Here is a 20,538-nt window from a genome sequence, read left to right as displayed (position 1 = left end):
AAAGAAGAGTAAAAGAAGGAAAGAAGAAGGGAAGAAGGAAAGAAGAAAAGTATAAGAAGGAAAGAAGAGTGAAGAAGGAAAGAAGAGTGAAGAAGGAAAGAAGAGTAGAAGAAGGAAAGAAGAGTGGAAGAAGGAAAGAAGAAAGGAAAGGAGAGTGGAAGAAGGAAAGAAGAGTGGAAGAAGGAAAGAACAAAGGAAAGGAGAGTGGAAGAAGGAAAGAAAGAAGGAAAGAAGAAAGGAGATTAGAGTAAAAGAAGGAAAGAAGAGTGGAAGAAGGAAAGAAGAGTGAAGAAAGAAAAGAAGAGTAGAAGAAGGAAAGAAGAGTAGAAGAAGGAAAGAAGAGTGGAAGAAGGAAAGAAGAAAGGAAAGGAGAGTGGAAGAAGGAAAGAAGAGTAGAAGAAGGAAAGAAGAGTGGAAGAAGGAAAGAATAATATTCCTAGTTATACAGTTGAATGGAGAGGGACAGAGAGAAGAGGAGCCTTGGAACCTTGGCGCAGGTGTCAGTGAAGCACAGGTGCAAGCCAGTTTAAAGACCCTATTATGATGTCATAATGACCCAATGTAAGTCAATGGGAGAAATTGTATTAGTTTTTCTTTAATATTTTAAAAAGTATAAAGTTTAGAAAAATGAAAAATACATAGCATAAGTGTCCTTAACAAGACCTAAGCAACAAAGTTTGAACGAAGTTTCTAAGTTAAGAGGTTCAAGCTGAATTAAGCGCAGAAGTTTGGTACAAAGAATAATAACTAGAAAATGCATTTCCTGAAGGAAATACCAGTGCATGAAATGCAAAAGTTAAGAAAGGAAGAAGAAAAGAAAGAAGAGTGAAAGAAGGAAAGAAGAAAGGAAAGAAGAGTAAAAGAAGGAAAGAAGTGAGGAAGAAGGAAAGAAGAGTGGAAGAAGGAAAGAAGAAAGGAAAGAAGAGTGAAGAAAGGAAAGAAGAGTGGAAGAAGGAAAGAAGAGTGGAAGAAGGAAAGAAGAAAGGAAAGAAGAGTGAAGAAAGGAAAGAAGAAAAGAAAGAAGAGTGAAAGAAGGAAAGAAGAAAGGAAAGAAGAGTGAAGAAAGAAAAGAAGAGTGGAAGAAGAAAAGAAAGAAGGAAAGAAGAAAGGAAAGTAGAGTAAAAGAAGGAAAGAAGAGTGGAAGAAGGAAAGAAGAGTGAAGAAAGAAAAGAAGAGTAGAAGAAGGAAAGAAGAGTGGAAGAAGGAAAGAAGAAAGGAAAGGAGAGTGGAAGAAGGAAAGAAGAGTGGAAGAAGGAAAGAAGAAGAGTGGAAGAAGGAAAGAATAATATTCCTAGTTATACAGTTGAATGGAGAGGGACAGAGAGAAGAGGAGCCTTGGAACCTTGGCGCAGGTGTCAGTGAAGCACAGGTGCAAGCCAGTTTAAAGACCCTATTATGATGTCATAATGGCCCAATGTAAGTCAATGGGAGAAATTGTATTAGTTTTTATTTAACATTTTAAAAAGTATAAAGTTTAGAAAAATGAAAAATACATAGCATAAGTGTCCTTTACAAGACCTACGCAGCAAAGTTTGAACAAAGTTTCTAAGTTAAGCGGTTCAAGCTGAATAAAGCGCAGAAGTTTGGTACAAAGAATAACTAGAAAATGCATTTCCTGAAGGAAATACCAGTGCATGAAATGCAAAAGGAAAGAAGAGTGGAAGAAGAGTGAAGAAAGAAAAGAAGAGTAGAAGAAGGAAAGAAGAGTGGAAGAAGGAAAGAAGAGTGAAGAAAGAAAAGAAGAGTAGAAGAAGGAAAGAAGAGTGGAAGAAGGAAAGAAGAAAGGAAAGAAGAGTGAAGAAAGGAAAGAAGAAAAGAAAGAAGAAGGAAAGAAGAGTGAAGAAAGAAAAGAAGAGTAGAAGAAGGAAAGAAGAGTGGAAGAAGGAAAGAAGAGTGAAGAAAGAAAAGAAGAGTAGAAGAAGGAAAGAAGAGTGGAAGAAGGAAAGAAGAAAGGAAAGGAGAGTGGAAGAAGGAAAGAAGAGTGGAAGAACGAAAGAAGAAGAGTGGAAGAAGGAAAGAATAATATTCCTAGTTATACAGTTGAATGGAGAGGGACAGAGAGAAGAGGAGCCTTGGAACCTTGGCGCAGGTGTCAGTGAAGCACAGGTGCAAGCCAGTTTAATGACCCTATTATGATGTCATAATGGCCCAATGTAAGTCAATGGGACATTTTTTATTCGTTTTTCTTTAATATCTTGAAAAGTATAAAGTTTAGACAAATGAAAAATACATAGCACAAGTGTCCTTTATAAGACCTACGCGACAAAGTTTGAACGAAGTTTCTACGTTAAGCGGTTCGAGCTGAATTAAGCGCAGAAAAAGGTAAAAAGAATAATAAGAACTAGAAAATGCATTTCCTGAAGGAAATACCAGTGCATGAAATGCAAAAGTTAAGAAAGGAAGAAGAAAAGAAAGAAGAGTGAAATTAGGAAAGAAGAGTAAAAGAAGGAAAGAAGAGAGGAAGAAGGAAAGAAGAGTGGAAGAAGGAAAGAAGAAAGGAAAGAAGAGTGAAGAAAGGAAAGAAGAGTGGAAGAAGGAAAGAAGAGTGAAGAAAGGAAAGAAGAGTGAAAGAAGGAAAGAAGAAAGGAAAGAAGAGTGAAGAAAGGAAAGAAGAGTGGAAGAAGAAAAGAAAGAAGGAAAGAAGAAAGGAAAGTAGAGTAAAAGAAGGAAAGAAGAGTAGAAGAAGGAAAGAAGAGTGGAAGAAGGAAAGAAGAAAGGAAAGGAGAGTGGAAGAAGGAAAGAAGAGTGGAAGAACGAAAGAAGAAGAGTGGAAGAAGGAAAGAATAATATTCCTAGTTATACAGTTGAATGGAGAGGGACAGAGAGAAGAGGAGCCTTGGAACCTTGGCGCAGGTGTCAGTGAAGCACAGGTGCAAGCCAGTTTAAAGACCCTATTATGATGTCATAATGGCCCAATGTAAGTCAATGGGAGAAATTGTATTAGTTTTTATTTAATATTTTAAAAAGTATAAAGTTTAGAAAAATGAAAAATACATAGCATAAGTGTCCTTTACAAGACCTACGCAGCAAAGTTTGAACAAAGTTTCTAAGTTAAGCGGTTCAAGCTGAATAAAGCGCAGAAGTTTGGTACAAAGAATAATAATAAGAAGAACTAGAAAATGCATTTCCTGAAGGAAATACCAGTGCATGAAATGCAAAAGTTAAGAAAGGAAGAAGAAAAGAAAGAAGAGTGAAATAAGGAAAGAAGCAAGGAAAGAAGAGTAAAAGAAGGAAAGAAGAGAGGAAGAAGGAAAGAAGAGTGGAAGAAGGAAAGAAGAAAGGAAAGAAGAGTGGAAGAAGGAAAGAAGAGTGAAGAAAGGAAAGAAGAAAAGAAAGAAGAGTGAAAGAAGGAAAGAAGAAAGGAAAGAAGAGTGAAGAAAGGAAAGAAGAGTGGAAGAAGAAAAGAAAGAAGGAAAGAAGAGTGAAGAAAGGAAAGAAGAGTGGAAGAAGGAAAGAAGAGTGGAAGAAGGAAAGAAGAGTGAAGAAAGGAAAGACGAAAAGAAAGAAGAGTGAAAGAAGGAAAGAAGAAAAGAAAAAAAGAGTTAAGAAAGGAAAGAAGAGTAGAAGAAGGAAAGAAGAGTGGAAGAAGGAAAGAAGAAAGGAAAGGAGAGTGGAAGAAGGAAAGAAGAGTTGAAGAAGGAAAGAAGAGTGAAGAAAGGAAAGAAGAAAAGAAAGAAGAGTGAAAGAAGGAAAGAAGAAAAGAAAAGAAGAGTTAAGAAAGGAAAGAAGAGTGGAAGAAGGAAAGAAGAGTGAAGAAAGAAAAGAAGAGTAGAAGAAGGAAAGAAGAGTGGAAGAAGGAAAGAAGAAAGGAAAGGAGAGTGGAAGAAGGAAAGAAGAGTGGAAGAAGGAAAGAAGAAGAGTGGAAGAAGGAAAGAATAATATTCCTAGTTATACAGTTGAATGGAGAGGGACAGAGAGAAGAGGAGCCTTGGAACCTTGGCACAGGTGTCAGTGAAGCACAGGTGCAAGCCAGTTTAATTACCCTATTATGATGTCATAATGGCCCAATGTAAGTCAATGGGAGAAATTGTATTAGTTTTTATTTAATATTTTAAAAAGTATAAAGTTTAGAAAAATGAAAAATACATAGCATAAGTGTCCTTTACAAGACCTACGCAGCAAAGTTTGAACAACGTTTCTAAGTTAAGCGGTTCGAGCTGAATTAAGCGCAGAAGTTCGGTACAAAGAATAATAATAAGTATAAGAAACGAAGGAATAACAATACAGGGCATTTCATGCACTGTAATAAGAAACGAAGGAATAACAATACAGGGCATTTCATGCACTGTAATAAGAAAAGTTTGGATAACAATACAGGGCATTTCATGCACTGTAATAAGAAACGAAGGAATAACAATACAGGGCATTTCATGCACTGTAACTAGAAAATGCATTTCCTGAAGGAAATACCAGTGCATGAAATGCAAAGGTTAAGAAAGGAAGAAGAAAAGAAAGAAGAGTGAAAGAAGGAAAGAAGTGAAGAAAGAAAAGAAGAGTGGAAGAAGAAAAGAAGAGTGGAAGAAGGAAAGAAGAGTGGAAGAAGGAAAGAATAAAGGAAAGAAGAGTGAAGAAAGGAAAGAAGAAAAGAAAGAAGAGTGAAAGAAGGAAAGAAGTGAAGAAAGAAAAGAAGAGTGGAAGAAGAAAAGAAGAGTGGAAGAAGGAAAGAAGAGTGGAAGAAGGAAAGAAGAGTGGAAGAAGCAAAGAAGAAAGGAAAGGAGAGTGGAAGAAGTAAGGAAGAGTGGAAGAAGGAAAGAAGAAAAGAAAGAAGTGAAAGAAGGAAAGAAGAGTGGCTCTGGATAAAGACAGTAAAGAGAGAGTGAAGAAGGAAAATATTGAAAGAAGGAGAGAAAATGGAGTGAAGCAGAGAGATGGAGTGTGAGAAAAAGTAGAGTGAGAGGGATAGAGAGAAAAAAAAGTAGAGTATGGAAGGTGTCTCTTAATATTCCTAGTTATACAGTTGAATGGAGAGGGACAGAGAGAAGAGGAGCCTTGGAACCTTGGCGCAGGTGTCAGTGAAGCACAGGTGCAAGCCAGTTTAAAGACCCTATTATGATGTCATAATGGCCCAATGTAAGTCAATGGGAGAAATTGTATTAGTTTTTCTTTAATATTTTAAAAAGTATAAAGTTTAGAAAAATGAAAAATACATAGCATAAGTGTCCTTAACAAGACCTAAGCAACAAAGTTTGAACGAAGTTTCTAAGTTAAGCGGTTCAAGCTGAATTAAGCGCAGAAGTTTGGTACAAAGAATAATAAGAAGAAGAACTAGAAAATGCATTTCCTGAAGGAAATACCAGTGCATGAAATGCAAAAGTTAAGAAAGGAAGAAAAAAAAAGAAGAGTGAAAGAAGGAAAGAAGAGTAAAAGAAGAGTGGAAGAAGAAAAGAAAGAAGGAAAGAAGAAAGGAAAGTAGAGTAAAAGAAGGAAAGAAGAGTGGAAGAAGGAAAGAAGAGTGAAGAAAGAAAAGAAGAGTGGAAGAAGGAAAGAAGAGTGGAAGAAGGAAAGAAGAAAGGAAAGAAGAGTGAAGAAAGGAAAGAAGAGTGGAAGAAGGAAAGAAGTGGAAGAAGGAAAGAAGAAAGGAAGAAGGAAAGAAGAAAGGAAAGAAGAGTGAAGAAAGGAAAGAAGAGTGGAAGAAGGAAAGAAGAGTGGAAGAAGGAAAGAAGAAAGGAAAGAAGAGTGAAGAAAGGAAAGAAGAAAAAGAAAGAAGAGTGAAAGAAGGAAAGAAGAAAGGAAAGAAGAGTGGAAGAAGAAAAGAAAGAAGGAAAGAAGAAAGGAAAGTAGAGTAAAAGAAGGAAAGAAGAGTGGAAGAAGGAAAGAAGAGTGAAGAAAGAAAAGAAGAGTAGAAGAAGGAAAGAAGAGTGGAAGAAGGAAAGAAGAAAGGAAAGGAGAGTGGAAGAAGGAAAGAAGAGTGGAAGAAGGAAAGAAGAAGAGTGGAAGAAGGAAAGAATAATATTCCTAGTTATACAGTTGAATGGAGAGGGACAGAGAGAAGAGGAGCCTTGGAACCTTGGCGCAGGTGTCAGTGAAGCACAGGTGCAAGCCAGTTTAATGACCCTATTATGATGTCATAATGGCCCAATGTAAGTCAATGGGAAAATTTGTATTAGTTTTTCTTTAATATCTTAAAAAGTATAAAGTTTAGAAAAGTGAAAAATACATAGCATAAGTGTCCTTTACAAGACCTACGCGCCAAAGTTTGAACGGAGTTTCTAAGTTAAGCGGTTCGAGCTGAATTAAGCGCAGAAAATCGGTAAAGAGAATAATAAGAAGAAGAAGAAGAAGAAGAATAAGAAGCCTAGGAATAACAATACAGGGCATTTCATGCACTGTAACTAGAAAATGCATTTCCTGAAGGAAATACCAGTGCATGAAATGCAAAAGTTAAGAAAGGAAGAAGAAAAGAAAGAAGAGTGAAGAAGCAAAGAAGAAAGGAAAGAAGAGTAAAAGAAGGAAAGAAGAGTGGAAGAAAGTAAAGAAGAGTGGAAGAAGGAAGGAAGAGTGGAAGAAGGAAAGAAGAAAGGAAAGAAGAGTGAAGCTAGGAAAGAAGAGTGGAAGAAGGAAAGAAGAAAAGAAAGAAGGGAAAGAAGAAAGGAAAGAAGAGTGGAAGAAGGAAAGAAGAGTGGAAGAAGGGAAGAAGAGTGGAAGAAGGAAAGAAGAGAGAGTGAAGAGGGAAAATATTGAAAGAAGGGGAGAAAATGGAGTGAATCAGAGAGATGGAGTGTGAGAGAAAGTAGAGTGAGAGGGATAGAGAGAAAGATAGAGAGAAAAAAAAGTAGAGTATGGAATGTGTCTCTTAATATTCCTAGTTATACAGTTGAATGGAGAGGGACAGAGAGAAGAGGAGCCTTGGAACCTTGGCGCAGGTGTCAGTGAAGCACAGGTGCAAGCCAGTTTAATGACCCCATTATGATGTCATAATGGCCCAATGTAAGTCAATGGGAAAATTTGTATTCGTTTTTATTTAATATCTTAAAAAGTATAAAGTTTAGAAAAATGAAAAATACATAGCATAAGTGTCCTTTACAAGACCTACGCGCCAAAGTTTGAACGGAGTTTCTAAGTTAAGCGGTTCGAGCTGAATTAAGCGCAGAAGTCGGTAAAGAGAATAATAAGAAGAAGAAGAACTAGAAAATGCATTTCCTGAAGGAAATACCAGTGCATGAAATGCAAAAGTTAAGAAAGGAAGAAGAAAAGAAAGAAGAGTGAAAGAAGGAAATAAGAAAGGAAAGAAGAGTGAAAGAAGGAAATAAGAAAGGAAAGAAGAGTAAAGAAAGGAAAGAAGAAAGGAGAGAAGAGTCGAAGAAGGAAAGAAGAAGGGAAGAAGGAAAGAAGAAAAGAAAGAAGAGTGAAGAAAAAAAAGAAGAGTGGAAGAAGGAAAGAAGAAAAAAAAAGAAAAGTGAAAGAAGGAAAGAAGGAAAGAAGAGTGAAAGAAGGAAAGAAGAGTGGAAGAAGAGTGAAGAAAGAAAAGAAGAGTAGAAGAAGGAAAGAAGAGTGGAAGAAGGAAAGAAGAAAAGAAAGAAGAGTGAAAGAAGGAAAGAAGAGTGGAAGAAGAGTGGAAGAAGGAAAGAAGAAAAGAAAGAAGAGAGAAAGAAGGAAAGAAGAGTGGAAGAAGGAAAGAAGAGTGGAAGAAGAGTGAAGAAAGAAAAGAAGAGTAGAAGAAGGAAAGAAGAGTGGAAGAAGGAAAGAAGAGTGAAGAAAGAAAAGAAGAGTAGAAGAAGGAAAGAAGAGTGGAAGAAGGAAAGAAGAAAGGAAAGAAGAGTGAAGAAAGGAAAGAAGAAAAGAAAGAAGAAGGAAAGAAGAGTGAAGAAAGAAAAGAAGAGTAGAAGAAGGAAAGAAGAGTGGAAGAAGGAAAGAAGAGTGAAGAAAGAAAAGAAGAGTAGAAGAAGGAAAGAAGAGTGGAAGAAGGAAAGAAGAAAGGAAAGGAGAGTGGAAGAAGGAAAGAAGAGTGGAAGAACGAAAGAAGAAGAGTGGAAGAAGGAAAGAATAATATTCCTAGTTATACAGTTGAATGGAGAGGGACAGAGAGAAGAGGAGCCTTGGAACCTTGGCGCAGGTGTCAGTGAAGCACAGGTGCAAGCCAGTTTAAAGACCCTATTATGATGTCATAATGGCCCAATGTAAGTCAATGGGAGAAATTGTATTAGTTTTTATTTAATATTTTAAAAAGCATAAAGTTTAGAAAAATGAAAAATACATAGCATAAGTGTCCTTTACAAGACCTACGCGCCAAAGTTTGAACGAAGTTTTTAAGTTAAGCGGTTCGAGCTGAATTAAGCGCAGAAGTCGGTAAAGAGAATAACTAGAAAATGCATTTCCTGAAGGAAATACCAGTGCATGAAATGCAAAAGTTGAGGAAAGGAAGAAGAAAAGGAAGAAGAGTGAAAGAAGAAAAGAAGAAAGGAAAGAAGAGTGGAAGAAGGAAAGAAAAAAAGAAAGAAGAGTGAAGAAAGGAAAGAAGAGTGGAAGAAGGAAAGAAGAAAGGAAAGAAGAGTGAAGAAAGGAAAGAAGAGTGGAAGAAGAAAAGAAGAAAAGAAAGAAGAGTGAAAGAAAGGAAAGAAGAGTGGAAGAAGGAAAGAAGAGTGAAGAAAGGAAAGGAGAAAGGAAAGAAGAAAAGAAAGAAGAGTGAAAGAAAGGAAAGAAGAGTGGAAGAAGGAAAGAAGAAAGGAAAGAAGAGTGAAGAAAGGAAAGAAGAGTGGAAGAAGAAAAGAAGAAAAGAAAGAAGAGTGAAAGAAAGGAAAGAAGAGTGGAAGAAGGAAAGAAGAAAGGAAAGAAGAGTAAAGAAAGGAAAGAAGAGTGGAAGAAGGCAAGAAGAGTAGAAGAAGGAAAGAAAAAAGGAAAGAAGAGTGGAAGAAAGAAAGAAGGAAGGAAGAAAAGAAGAGTGAACAAGAGTGGCTCTGGATAAAGGCAGTAAAGAGAGAGTGAAGAGGGTAAATATTGAAAGAAGGAGAGACAATGGAGTGAAGCAGAGAGATGGAGTGTGAGAGAAAGTAGATGTGAGAGGGATAGAGAGAAAAAAAAGGAGAGTATGGAAGGTGTCTCTTAATATTCCTAGTTATACAGTTGAATGGAAAGGGACAGAGAGAAGAGGTTCCTTGGAACCTTGGTGCAGGTGTCAGTGAAGCACAGGTGCAAGCCAGTTTAATGACCCTATTATGATGTCATAATGGCCCAATGCAAGTCAATGGGAAAATTTTTATTAGTTTTTCTTTAATATCTTAAAAAGTATAAAGTTTAGAAAAATGAAAAATACATAGCACAAGTGTCCATTATAAGACCTACGCGACAAAGTTTGAAAGAAGTTTCTACGTTAAGCGGTTTTAGCTGAATTAAGCGCAGAAAAAGGTAAAAAGAATAATAAGAATAAGAAAAGTTTGGATAACAATACAGGGCATTTCATGCACTGTAATAAGAAGTAGAAGAATAAGAAACGAAGGAATAACAATACAGGGCATTTCATGCACTGTAATAAGAAGCCTAGGAATAACAGTACAGGGCATTTCATGCACTGTAATAAGAAGCCTAGGAATAACAATACAGGGCATTTCATGCACTGTAATAAATATTGCCCAGGTTGAAAAAAGGAGCTCTTCAGTGTATTTAAACTGTGCTATGAAATGCTTGTAGTATACAGTATGTCTGCAGTATATTTGTATTTCTTAAATACTTTTAGAAATACAAAAAGGCCCATTCCAGAAGAATTGGTATTTTTTCCAGTGAGCTCAATTTTATTTACACAAATATGACTATTTTTAAAATAGTTTCATTTACTGTGACATCGGAGATGAACGCTAACATAACCAAAGAATAAGAAAAAAAGATACATTTTTATTTAGCTGAAATACTGCTTGCGTTTTCAGCCCATATACATTGTTTTCCAAGCGTTTGAATGTAGAGTATGAGTAATCTAATAAAATGTTGTTGGCGACATGCTAGATATACATTAGACAGTGTAATTACAGTGCATGAAATGCCCGGTATTATTATGCCTAGGCTTCTTATACTTCTTCTTCTTATTACAGTGCATGAAATGCCCTGTATTGTTATTCCTTCGTTTCTTATACTTCCTTTTATTCTTTGTACCGACTTCTGCGCTTAATTCAGCTTGAACCGCTTAACGTAGAAACTTTGTTCGAACTTTGTCACGTAGGTCTTGTAAAGGACACGTATGCTATGTATTTTTCTATCATTTTTCTGAACTTTATACTTTTTAAGATATTAAAGAAAAACTAGAAAATGCATTTCCCGAAGGAAATACCAGTGCATGAAATTACTCTGTCCATCAATTCCAACTCTTTTTTCAACTTTTTTGTCAGCCTTCTTTGACTTTACAGCCCTCTATCCTCCCTTCCATTTCCTTTACTTCCTCCATGCCATGGTTATATATTCCACTTCATCCATCGGCCATTCTAACATCTCCTTCCTCCAGTCCATTCTCTTTCCTATTTTCACTCATTCCCTCTCTCTCTCCAACCTCCATCCACGTGTTTTTCTTCTATCCCTCTCCAACTCCTCTTTCTTACACTCCATCTCTCTACTTCAGTAAAAAAAATGTCCTTCTTTTAAACTTTTCCCTCTTCACTCTATCTTTGCTGTCTTTATCCATAGCCACTCTTGTTCACTCTACTTTCCTTTCTTCTTTCACTCTTGTTCACTGTTCTTTCCTTACTTCTTCCTTTCTTAAATTTTGAAATGCCCTGTATTGTTATTGCTTTTTTGTCGCGTAAGTCTTGTAAAGGACACTTATGCTATGTATTTTTTATTTTTCTAAACTTTATACTTTTTAAAATATTAAAGAAAAACGAATACAATTTCTCCCATTGACTTACATTGGGCCATTATGACATCATAATAGGGTCATTAACCCTCTATACCCCAATAGAATTCTAGAACACTGCAGCATATTACTGCGAAAACCAGAGAATTCCTGTATTTTTTGTTATTCTGTAAACAAACAGTTACAGTTAGAAAACAAAAGAAAAATTACTATTACAAGTTTGTTTTGTTTGAAAGGGCATAAATTGTTTGTTAATATAATATCAAACATGTATTACTGACATCTACAAATATTAAAATACATAGCTTTACATACACCCTAAAGTTCAAATTCATAAGTTTTGAATGGTACTGCAGACCTATTTATTACATTTAATATCATCTTAATGTATTTAATTAGTATTTGTTTTATATTTTGTAAATAAATAAATACATATTAAACTTAATATTTAAATATTAACACTACTAAACCATATAGATAACCAACATTTTTGCTAATTTGGTGGAAAACACCAACCTCTATGCCTCTTCAAATGCATCCTGGTGCAATACATTTGTGGAAGAGGTGAAGGTGTTTGTGGGAATAAACATCCTCATGGGTATCCATCATTTACCCTCTGATCTTGACTACTGTTCATCTGATCCAGCCTTACAAGTGTCCTATGTGGCAGACACCATGCCACAAAATAGGTATGAGGAGTTATGCAGATACGTACCCTGTTCAAACCCAAGGATAGCAGACAGGTGACAAGCTTCAGAAAGTGAGACCATTACAGTTTTTTCCAATCATTTTCACACTTGGTTCAATACCATGTACACTTTCTCAAAAAACTTAACACATCCAGCATATCAGTAGACTATGTGAACTAAATGGGATACTTTTCCATTGCTTAGATACAAAATGCAGTCAATGACCACTTCTTCCAAAATTCATGGATACCCGTCTCAGTCAATGTTCACCACCAGCAAAACGCTGTGCAACTACAGCATTTTTTCAGATATTTAGATACTCTGTTCAAAACAGTTAACTTTCAGTTCAAAACCAGACACAATTTACATCACTGTAGATGGAAAGATGCTGTATTTTCACAGACAAATGAAATTATACACTTGAAATAAGACAGATTTAGTTTTTTACTAATATTCATAAATGTATTTAGTTTCCATCTTTGTTTTGTTCGTTTGCAGCCTTGCTGCTAACTATACTGCAGTACAGCATTTGTGTTGAAATGTACATGTGTGTAAAATATAGATGTAAGTGTTACTGAAGACATTTTCCCACCATTACGGCTGCATATGAAATTCATGGGCCATCAACGAGACAAAGTGACCCAAAAAGGGAACTACAACAAAAATGTATATCCAAAGTGAGTTACAATATAAATTTTCATTGCCCAGGAATTGAACCCAGGTCAGCTACTTGTTAGCCAACAACACTAACCACTGTACCACTTATCACACCTGCCAATCTTGCCACACAAAACTGGTATCTACAAACCAACAGAAAAGTTTGTTCTTACGGTTTTTCCAATAATTTTTACTCGTCTCAATACCATGTACACATTCCCAAAACACTTAACACATCGAGCATACCAGTAGACTATGTGAACCAAACTGTGGATACTTGCCCCTATGCTTATATACAAATGCAGTCAATGACCACTTCTTCCGAAATTCATGGATACCTGTCTCAGTCAAGGTTCACTACCAGCAAAACGCTGTGCAACTACAGCATTTTTTGCCGATGTTTAGATACTCTATTCAAAACAGTTAACTTTCAGTTTAAAACCTAACTTACAGTAATTTAGATTACTGTACATGGAAAGATGCTGTATTTGGACAGACAAATTAAGGTATATGCTTGAATAAAACAAAGTATTCTTATTTTAGCAGAAAGTTTAGTTATTTTGTTGTTTTGGCTTGCAGACTTCTTACTATCTCTACAGAAGGCAAACATAGATGTAGCTGTTCCTGAAGAGTTGTTTCCACTATTACAGTACTGCTCTATATGTAAGTCATAGGCTATCAGTGAAAGACAGTGATTGAAAAATGCAATTACAGTAAATGTACCCACTCAATACTGACATCTATTGTGAGAAGCAAACTAACATATGAACACTGTCTACAGATAGTTAGCTTGGATTGACGTATTTCCAAGATGCAATGCAAAGGAGAATGTTACCGTAAATTTGAAGTTCAAACATGTCAAAGTTTGACACCAAATACAGAGGACAGAATGGATCAGCATTAGGGCTACAGTAGAATTCTAATGGTATTACAGTACTTTGGTAGACTGTATCTTGTGTTGATGTATGTAAATATTGGAAATACTACAGTAAATACTTAGCATATTTATGCCTTTTTGTTGTCCTGTAGTAAGTCTATATAGTGCAGTAACACGTGCAATTTTAGCATATGCATAATGACACATATTGCAGCATTTTAGAATTGTTTGTTCACTGTAATATAACAATATTTACTGTAGTCCAAAGAAGTGTTTTTCTTTGTGTGTTTTTTCTCCTTTTTGCAATGCAAACCTACAGTAATCTATGCCAATCTAGAGGATACAGCAACATGTTATATATGCAATTGGCAATGCTTCAAGTGTTTAGTGTTTTTTAGGTCATTGTACTCTGAGAGAGAACATTTGCTAAAGTTACGGCATTACTCACTTTTGGGTGAAGTATGAAGTGTTTTGGTGGTTGTAGTGCATTTTGCACAAAAGGTTAACTGATATGCTGAGGTGTGTGTCTGTTAAGCCCACTGTGTGAAGAGTTTTGGAAAAAGTGTACATGGTATTGACACAAGTTTAAAAGTGATCGAAAAAAACTGTAATGTGTGTGCTCCAGGAGAACGTCCTAAAACTTCATCGACCGTGGAAAAATCTCTCAGTAGGTGAGGCCATGATTGACGGCATGTTACTTTGGAAACAGTATATGCCTACGAAACATGTCAGATGGGGTATTAAGATCTGGTGTCTCTATGACTCCCTGAAAGGATACTGTTTAGCATTCAATGTATAAATAGGCAACAAGGGGTGTGTGGCAGATGATATTTGGTTTGGGATAGAGGGTAGTAATGGATCTTATGTCAGACAACCTATACAAACACCACCACTTGTATGCGGACAACTTTTGTCCTTCAATTCCTTTAGTGAGAAACCTACTCTGTCCTACTGAAGCTTCCCTACGCTCATCAGGCCTCTCGCTGCTCTCCCCCATGTCCTCACTCCTCTCTGCTGCCACAGCACCCTCACTCACTTCTCTACTCTCAGATGAGCTGGAACACCCGACATCCTGACGCATAAAAGAAAAAACTATCCCATTATTGTAAGCCATCACAGTGGAAGCCATTAGTGTTTCCTCCATTTTTCTGTCAATTGTTTTCTGTCACATCATCGGCTCAATATCCCAGTGTGAACTACATACGGACTAGCTACTGCACATCTACTATACATTTTATGTAGTATTGATGTCCTATACTATGGTCCTATATGAGCACTGATTTCATTGTGATTGGCTTTCTACAGCTTAAAAACTGTACCAGCTTAAAATTTAACATCACAACATATTACTAGCTGGTTGTCGAATAATCTGCTGAATGCCTTTCCAATATGAGGTTTTAAATATATTATAAATGGTTATCTTGCTATTGATTGTCTTTAGCTACTGTTGTTACAATGAGCTTACAGCTCAAAAAAGAATGGAGGTTTGAATAACTAGTAGAGACGAACAAAAAATAATTAGAAGTGAGAATAAAAAAAAGTGACCCATTTTCACAGTTTTCTTTTTTACTATACATGTTATTTATCTAAATCTAAACAGTTTAGTAAGTAATGAGGCTGATGCAGTCACTAGCTAGCTATCAACCAACTCCTGACTGGCTCGAACTCCTCAGACTTACGTTACCTCAGTCAATGTAGATAGCTAGCAAAATAGCTGTAAAACTAGTCATGAAAATTGAGATGACGATCCAAATTTTAAAATACATTTTCTTCTGACAAACAGAAAACACAGCCGATTACCCATGTCGTCGTTATTTGTGCACAAAATAGCTCTCACCCACAGACGCAGGTGCTTGCTTCGTAGGTTGCGAAAGTCACGAATTGACCGTCATTTCCACAAGTGAGGTAACGTGAAAATTTGCTTATTTGAACGTCCCTCAAAGATCAATAATTAAATGTTACATAACTCGGCAAATAAAAGTGTCATGGGTTTACAATCCATTCAAATTTCATTGATCTAGCTATGTCTTATCAATTTGGAGAACGATGAGGCTGGTGCTAGTTGTAAACCAACACTTCTCAGTGACCGCCATACGAAGACGTTACTAGAGAGTTAGCTAGTCAGAAAAAAACAGGAGGATACTAATATTACTATTTTTAATACGTTTTTTAATTTAGATTTTTCAAACATGGTCGTCACTGTCATACAAACGTGATGAGTCGTCGTCTTTGGTGCACAAAAATACGGTCTCATCCAGTGAGAACAGATGCAGACGTCTCTGATTGCTAGCCTTTACTGCAAGAGACACTGTAATCCTCAGGCCATCTGTCAGTAGCGAAGTTTAGTTAACAAATACTTCAGAAAAGTCAATGACAGCATACCAAGTTTCCGGTTTCAAAATAAAAGTAAGATGTTCATGTATCCACTAGCGGAGTATTATTTCATGAATTAATGTTGTAGTATAAAAACTGTGTCTTTAAAAGTTACGGCCGGCCGCGGCCGCTATGGGGAAATTCTAACATGCCGTCGGCGGCCGCTATGGGGATTAGAGGGTTAAACTGTGCTTCACTGACACCTGCGCCAAGGTTCCAAGGCTCCTCTTCTCTCTGTCCCTCTAATTCAACTGTATAACTAGGAATATTAAGAGACACCTTCCAAATTCTACTGTTTTTTCTCTCCATCTTTCTCTCTATCCCTCTGAGTCTACTTTCTCTCACACTCCATCTCTCTGCTTCACTCCATTTTTCTCTCCTTCTTTCAGTATTTTCCCTCTTCACTCTCTCTTTATCTCATTATCCATAGCCACTCCTGTTCACTCTTCTTTCCTTTCTTCTTTTAATTACTCTGTCCATCAATTCCTACTCTTCTTTCAACTTTTTTGTCAGCCTTCTTTGACTTAACAGTCCTCTATCCTCCCTTCCATTTCCTTTACTTCCTCCATGCTATGTCAATATCTTCCACTTTGTCCATCTTTCTGCTTCACTCCATTTTTTCTCAATCTTTCACTATTTTTCCTCTTTACTCTCTTTATCTATAGCCACTCTTGTTCACTCTTCTTTCCTTTACTTCCTCCATGCCATGTCTATATCTTCCACTTTGTATATCTCTCTGCTTCACTCCATTTCCTCTCATTCTTTCACTATTTTCCCTCTTCACTCTCTCTTTACTGTCTTTATCCATAGCCATTCTCTTCTTTCCTTTCTTCTTTCACTCTTGTTCAATCTTCTTTCCTTTCTTCTTCCTTTCTTAACTTCTGCATTTCATGAACTGGTATTTCCTTCAGGAAATGCATATTCTAGTTCATTTTGATATTTTAAATTCATTCATTGACAGGGATCACTCTCACGAGCTGATGTGTCTTGAGGGGTGTTTAGAACTAATGTGGGATTCAGATAAATGCAAACACAAACACACACACACACACACACACACAGACACACAGACACACAGACACACACACACACACACACAAACAAATACACTACCAGTGGTCAGTTTGACAAAAACATACTCCATTAGCAAAAACAGGACAGTATTGCATTCCTAAGACTACATAAAGGATATTAAGCATCTCAGAAATGAATAACATCACCAATACATGTGAGCATGCACACACGCGCACGCACACACACACAAATGTGCAAACACACACACACACACACATGCATGCACACACACACATACACACACCTACCTAGATTTTTTGGAGCAGGAGTTTTAGTAGGAAGCACTCCTTCAGAGCTCAAATCTGTGGGGAAATTTTAGATACAAAAATAAGAATTTGACCTCAGAGGTAACATATTACATTAGAATTTAAGAAAAAGCACAATAGTAAATACCAAATCATATAAAATGATACAAACACACTAAAAAAGACATGTATGAAAAAGACATGTATGAAGGTATGAAGGAACACCAAACAATACACAGCAAAGTGATCTGTTAGATTAGTTACAGCAGCAGCAGTTGTTGCAGTTGTTACATCTGTGTGGCGTATGAAGATATGTTTTAGATAATAGATATGAGAGATGAAAATCTTTTCCCAGGAGAAACAATGGTGAATGTAACAGGGACACAAACACACTATAGTAAATATATCAGAAAAGAGCATTGAATTGAATAAGTGACATATTTTGATCACATCATGGCAGAGGCGAAATCTCAGAATGACTAAAGTCTATGAGACTTAAGTGTCAAGAAACCTTATACCTGTCCTTACTTCTTTCTTCTTTCCTTAATTACTACTTAAACCTTTCCTTCCTTCCTTCCTAAAACTATAATCACAGTAAAATAATGAATGAGATGTCATGAAAAAAATGTATGGCACCTGAAACAGTTGGTACTTCAGTGGTCCAGTAACCTGGAGAGCAAATAAAGAGTTATAGTTCATGTAATCATTCTGCACCATCTTTACCATTTAACATTTACATTCAGTCATTTGGTAGACACTTTTTTCCAAAGTGACTTGTAAGTAAAGTACAATGAAGGCAAATGGCAGTTCAGTGAGAAACACATTTAAAACAAAATGTCATGAAAAAATATATTTTCTTTCATACGACATAAGCGTCAGATAGAAAAGAGAGAATATTTACAAGGGTATGAAGCCTGAGTTATCTTTTGAAAACGTACGTTCATACATAGTTGCATAATGTCGCAGATAGATTCTATTGTATCGCAACTGATCACGCATCCTCCTTCAGATAGCATAGAGAATACCTGTAATAAACGTGCTAAATAAAAAGTGCTTACCTTGAACAGCAGCAGAGCTGCAGAGCAGAAGAATCACTGATCTCATCTCCATCTTTCTTCTCAGCTTGAATGTGTCCTCAAGCGTCCTGCTTCAGGCTTATATGCCCAACTTCAGACCTCAAGGGCATGACCATAGGTGGAGATCCCGGCGGGGACAGGGGCGACGTGTCCCCCCCAACAATCATTGTAAACACAAATAAATAATTTTTAATAATATAGTAATATTAAATAAAAGCACGACAACACAAGCGGTGCTAATTATAAACGTAAAACAATGTGTTTTTTAAGTGTTGAAAAATAATGACTCCCCCATTCCTCAAAGTGGTTTGGTTCACATGCTGTTTCCAATGGGCGGGGCTACCGGCAGCTCCATGTTTCAGTCAATCAGCCCAGTACACGGTCTGCTAAATGACTAAATGTAAATGTGGCCATTTTTGGCATTCATGAAAAGTTTTCTTATCTGGGATTCATTCTTAAGTTTGAACAGAATTTAAGAACTCTAAATAGCAGCCGTAAATCGGCCAGATTGGAGCGCGCCCATGTTCTTAAGGGCTGAATTTGTGAGAATTTGTTGGTAATTGTGTTCACATCAATTCTCAGACATCCTCGGATTTAAATAATTCTAATAGTAAAAAATACGACAATATTTGTAATCATTTATAGTCATGATTCTACGAGGCATCGTGATGTCCTAACATTATTAAAAGCACTACACACACACTGCAAATGGCATTGAATAAATAAACTAGAATATGCATTTCCTGAAGGAAATACCAGTGCATGAAATCCAAAAGTTAAGAAAGAAAGAAGAAAGGAAAGAAGAGTGAAAGAAGAGTGAACAAGCGTGGCTATGGATAAAGACAGTAAAGAGTGTGAAGAGGGAAAAGTTTGGAAGAAGGAAAGAAAATGGACTGAAGTAGAGAGATGGAATGTGAGAAAGAGGAGTTGGAGAGGGATAGAATAAAATAAGTGGATGGAGGTTGTACAGAGAGAGGGAATGACTGAAAATAGGAAAGAGAATGGACATAGGGGAGGAGGGAGATGTTAGAATGATCAATGGATAAAGTGAAAGATATAGACTTGTAACTTGTAACATGAAGGAAGTAAAGGAAATGGAAGGGAGGATAGAGGACTGTTAAGTCAAAGAGGGCTGACAAAAAAGTTGAAAAAAGAGTAGGAATTGATGGAGAAAGTAATTGAAAGAAGAATAAAAGAAAAGTGAACAAGAGTGGCTATGAATAAAGACAGTAACGAGAGAGTGAAGAGGGAAAATACTGAAGTAAGGAGAAAAAATGGAGTGAAGCAGAGAGATGGAGTGTGAGAGAGAGAGTAGACTGGAGGGATAGATAGAAAGATGGAGAGAAAAACAAATGGAGTATGGAAGGTAACTCTTTATTTTCCTAGTTATACAGTTGAATGGAGAGGGACAGAGAGAAGAGGAGCCTTGGAATTGTCGTAGGTGTCAGTGAAGCACAGGTGCAAACCAGTTTAAAGACCCTATTATGATGTCATAATGGCCCAATGTAAGTCAATGGGCAATGGGTCACTGTAATAAGAAGCCTAGGAATAACAATCTGTCAGCTGACAAAGAGCCTGTGGAGACGTGAGCATGTTGACTCAGTAGAGCCTTCAAGGATGGAGGCATTCAAAAGCAGGATTATTTTATTTGGAATGGTTGCCTCATGTTCTTTGTTTAAAGGTGTGCTGATTGCACACCTTTAAACAAAGAACATGAGGCATACATTCCAAATAAAAGAATACTTTTGATCTGGACCGGAGTCCGCCTATTAAGTACACCTGGTTTATTGATTATAAACCAGGTGTACTTACAGTTTTTCTCGATTGTTTTCACACATTTAGCGAATCATGGGTCAACTTCATCTAATGCTCACATCTACTTTGCACAGCAAGAGTCTTCTCTGGCGAATGGGTTAACTATTTCTCATTGCTTTCACACAAATTTCTTTGAGTTTTAACACACTTTTCAAAGAAAGACACAAAACATAATTGAATAATCATGTCAACACATTGCAGACACTTAGTAGCAGCCTACTGAAACTGCTCTCTATATTCTAAATATCGTCAGCACCTGTGTGAACTCTCTGTGCAAAATTAATCAAGCAGTTCTCAACCTCTAAAAGAGGTCAATAGATTGAAGTTGATACCAAGCATGTTTCGAGGAGGCCGCCACCAACAACCTCAGCAAGGCCTAGGACGAGGACAAGGAAGAGGTTGTGGTAGAGGTAGAGGGGCAAGAGTCATTGATCACGTAGTCAATCATGACCTCTCCATGAGAGAGGCTGGCCAAAGGGTTCAGCCAAACCTGAGCCGTCATACTGTTGCATCAATTGTTTGTACGTTCGGCAATGACACTTTGCTGGCCTTTACAGTCAATGTACCGTACTGTATTTCACTGTATTTGCACTTGGCAACAACCATTTCTATACTTTTGTAAAGTGTCTTGCCACAATACAATGTATACTGTAGTTTCACTAAAGTAATTTACAACGAATTCTGATTACTTTATAGTTACAGTATGTATAGCCTATTACACTATTTTTACAGAATCAACACACTGGCCCACACTGGTGGCAGGGGGAGAATGTTCACTGCAGAACAGATTTGACCTTTTTACTGTATATTGAAACCTGTCATTTTGACTTCTTACAGAATATACATGTAATGTGGAAAAATGACTCATATCATATCCATCTGCCATGGAACAGCACCAGCTATAACAGTGCTCAGCTATGTTCAAGTTCAGTACATCTACTTCATGCTGGGCTCAAGC

General features: G+C 36.8%; 1 protein-coding gene and 1 long non-coding RNA gene across 2 annotated transcripts in view; both read right to left on the bottom strand.

The window, feature by feature from the left end:
• The window catches only part of LOC105900815 (deleted in malignant brain tumors 1 protein), a 120,882-nt gene that overhangs the window by 84,540 nt on the left and 15,804 nt on the right, over nt 1-20,538 (bottom strand). The window lies entirely within an intron of this gene.
• On the bottom strand, nt 16,693-17,927 carry LOC116223248. Its single transcript, XR_004164992.2, has 3 exons — nt 17,748-17,927; nt 17,326-17,358; nt 16,693-16,746 (listed from the first exon to the last, which is right to left on the bottom strand). It is a non-coding gene; the product is annotated as an uncharacterized LOC116223248 (long non-coding RNA).

The sequence above is a fragment of the Clupea harengus genome, chromosome 13, assembly GCF_900700415.2.
Source record: "Clupea harengus chromosome 13, Ch_v2.0.2, whole genome shotgun sequence".
NCBI lineage: Eukaryota > Metazoa > Chordata > Actinopteri > Clupeiformes > Clupeidae > Clupea > Clupea harengus.
Note: the sequence above shows the minus strand (reverse complement) of the source record. Positions and strands in the feature narration are given on the sequence as shown.